The sequence below is a fragment of the Capsella rubella genome, unplaced genomic scaffold (genome assembly GCF_000375325.1).
Source record: "Capsella rubella cultivar Monte Gargano unplaced genomic scaffold, Caprub1_0 scaffold_307, whole genome shotgun sequence".
In the NCBI taxonomy this organism is placed as follows: Eukaryota; Viridiplantae; Streptophyta; class Magnoliopsida; order Brassicales; family Brassicaceae; genus Capsella; species Capsella rubella.
In genome coordinates, this window is record NW_006238623.1 from 1 (window position 1) to 3,404 (window position 3,404).

Sequence of the window (3,404 nt, forward strand, 5' to 3'; positions counted from 1 at the left end):
ATCTTTAGAAGCATTAACCAGCCCTGCATCCTTCTCCTGAGCCGCGCGAACTCTGGTCAGAAGGTCTGCTCGGTTAGCTGCTTCTAACCCTAGTGGCTCCTGAGAAATAGCACACAACCGCAAGGTGCTAAGTTCTCCCACCAAGATCTCCCACCAAGATCTCCATATCCTGCCCTTGAGCTGAAGCCGCTCGCTTTCGGCTCAGAGCATCTGCAACCAGATTAGCCTTACCGGGATGGTAAGCTATCTCCAGATCATAGTCTGCAACCAACTCCATCTAGCGCCTCTGCCTCAAGTTCAACTCAGGCTACGTGAATATATACTTCAGACTCTTATGATCTGTAAACACCTGAACCTTCGCTCCATACAGATAAGATCTCCAAATCTTCAGAGCAAATACCACCGCTGCCATCTCCAAATCATGAGTAGGGTAGTTGCCCTCATGCTTCCGCAACTACCGCGAATCATAGGCGATCACCTTACCCTGCTGCATCAACACACAACCCAAACCAACTCCCGAAGCGTCCGTGTACACCACATACGGCTCTCCCTGCTCTGGTAAAGCCAAAACCGGCGTACTCGTCAACATCTCCTTGAGTTGAGCGAAACCCTGCTCACACTCAGGAGTCCACACAAAAGAAACATCCTTCCCCGTCAGCTTGGTCATTGGCTGAGTTGTATTGGCAAAGCCCTTCACAATCCGTCTGTAGTAACCCGCCAATCCTAGAAAAACTCCGTATCTCTGTGGCATTATGCGGTCTAGGCCAATCTTTGATAGCCTCAATCTTCTCTGTATCCACAGAAACTCCCTCTGCAGACACGATATGACACAGAAAACCCATCTTTCTCTGCCAGAAACTGCACTTGCTCAGCTTAGCATACAGCTTCTGCTCTCGCAGCTTCTCCAACACTGCCCGCAAGTGTACCTCGTGCTCCTCAGGACTCTTAGAATACACCAGGATATCATCAATGAAGATGATAACAAACTCATCCAGAAATGCCTGGAACACGCTGTTCATCAGCCTTATGAACGCCGCTGGTGCATTAGTCAACCCGAAAGGCATCACCACAAACTCATAATGCCCATAGCTCGTCCTGAACGCCGTTTTACGGATATCCGCCTCGTCGATAAGAATCTGATGGTAACCCGACGCCAAATCAATCTTAGAGAACCACGTAGCTCCCCTCAACTGGTCCAACAACTCGTCATTCCGCGGCAAAGGATACTTGTTCTTCACCGTGACTCGGTTAAGTCCCCGGTAATCGATACACAGCCGAAAACTCCCATCCTTCTTCTTAACGAATAACACCGGTGCTCCCCACGGTGAAACACTAGGACGGATGAAACCCTTGCCCAGCAGATCCTCCAACTGTTTTTTCAGCTCAGCCATCTCTGCTGCAGCCTTCCGGTACGGAGCCTTAGACAACGGCGTTGTCCCGGGCTCCAACTCAATCGTGAAGGGATCAGACCGAGATGGTTGTAACCCCTTTAACGACTGAAACACATCCTCGAACTCCTGGACCACCCGGATCTTATCCACAGCTACCTCATCGACCGTCTCTGGCATGACAATCGTAGCCAAATAAGCTTCCCGCCCCTTTCGGATCATCTTATCCGCCTGAATTGCCGAAATCACTAAACTCCCCGAAATCGGTCTCACACCCTGGAAATACATCTTCGGTCCGGGACGCTCGAACTATACTCTTACCCGGTGACAATCCAGATGAACTCTGTGCCGGTCCAACCAATCCATGCTCAGAATTACATCATACAACTCCACCGTACTAATGTACAGATCTGCCGGCATCGACTCTTCCGCAATCTGTACATCCACACCACTAGCCCGCCCTTGAACCGCTAGCAAAGCGTCTCCTGCGACTCTAACGGCTCCATAACAACCATCGGGATTTCTTCGGATGTTACCACCCGTCGCACATTCTGGGGTAATGAAGCTATTCGTAGCTCCAGAATCAAACATCACGTGGGACAAGAACCCGTCCACCAACAGGGTCCCTACACAAACCCTTTTCACTAAGACCGCCCATTCTAAAACAACAGAATGAGTCTTAGAATTAAACCTGTGATCGGCCGTCCAGTGCTTGCCTCTCCTGTTTCCACGGTCGTATACCCCCTCGATCACTCGATCTGTGCCACCGGCGGTGCTCCCAGCTGAGCCATCAACAGCCCTGCCAGCTGCAATCCTGGCTGCACCCACTGCTGCATCGCCGGCTGCACCGCTGCTACCGCCATCTGCTGTAACTTAGGACATCTCGTCTTGATGTGCCCCGTCTCTCTGCAGTGATAACAGACACGGGTATCCACCCACGGCTCGCCCTTCTTCGGACAGCTCGCTCTCCTGTGATCCGTGCTCACACACCTGAAGCACCTCCGATCACTCTGACTCACCCTAGAAGTGTCATCCCACTTCCTCTTCTTTCCCTGAGCAGGTTTGCCACCTCTGCTCGGAACCGACTACGGCTGGGTCTTCTTCGGCTGCGCCGACGGACTAGGAATCACCCCGTGACTCCTCAACTCGTCCTCGATCCCCGCCGCCACCTCAACCAGCTCCACACGCGATGCATAAGCCCGCACCTTGCACCGCACCCTCATATCAGGGCTGAGACCCTTCATAAACCGACGCAGCTGCATCTGCTCAGGATCTCCCGCACGCCCCGAGTACACCAAAAATCGGCTGAACTCCGAGTCGTACTCCCGCACCGACCGCTCGCCCTGAGTCAACGCCAGAAACTGCGACTCCATCCGGTCCAGTGCCTCCGCCGGAAAATAATTGGCATTAAACTCTGCCAAGAAATCTCCCCACACCGCCAATCCCTGCTCCCTCTTGGCCAGCACACTCCGCAGCCACAAATGTGCATCACCCGCCAAGTAGTGGGCCGCTAGGTCCACCCGATACGCCTCTGGGCACCTCATCGACTGGAAATACCGCTCCAATCGCACCCGCCACTCATCCGCTACAGCCGGGTCGGAACTTCCGAAGAACAAGGACATCCCGAACCGTTGCAGCTGCTCCAACATCCGCAGGTAGTACGGCTGCTCGACCACCGCACCTACCCCCTCAGGCGGTACAACCCCAACAACAGGCTGCACACCAGGCCCAAGAGGAGCCTGCACCTCAGGCCCAACAGGAGCCTGCACCGGCGGTACCACACCCGGTAACCGCTCTAAGAGCTGCGTCAGTAAATCCGCAAGCCGATCATTCTGACCCTGGGCTGCACCTGTTGGAACACCCCCAACCGGGTTTCCAACAACACTAGTACCGTTCCCGGACGAACCGGCTCCCACGGCACTCACACTCTCACCACCCACGGGCCCGGCCTGATGCGACTGAGACTTACTAACAAAATCGGTCGTAGCATTCCGGCCCACACTCGTGTCACTACCC

General features: G+C 54.1%; 1 pseudogene; it reads right to left on the minus strand.

The window, feature by feature from the left end:
• Positions 1-127: 127 nt before the first annotated feature.
• LOC111828589 lies at positions 128-3,237 on the minus strand (annotated as a pseudogene).
• Positions 3,238-3,404: the final 167 nt, after the last annotated feature.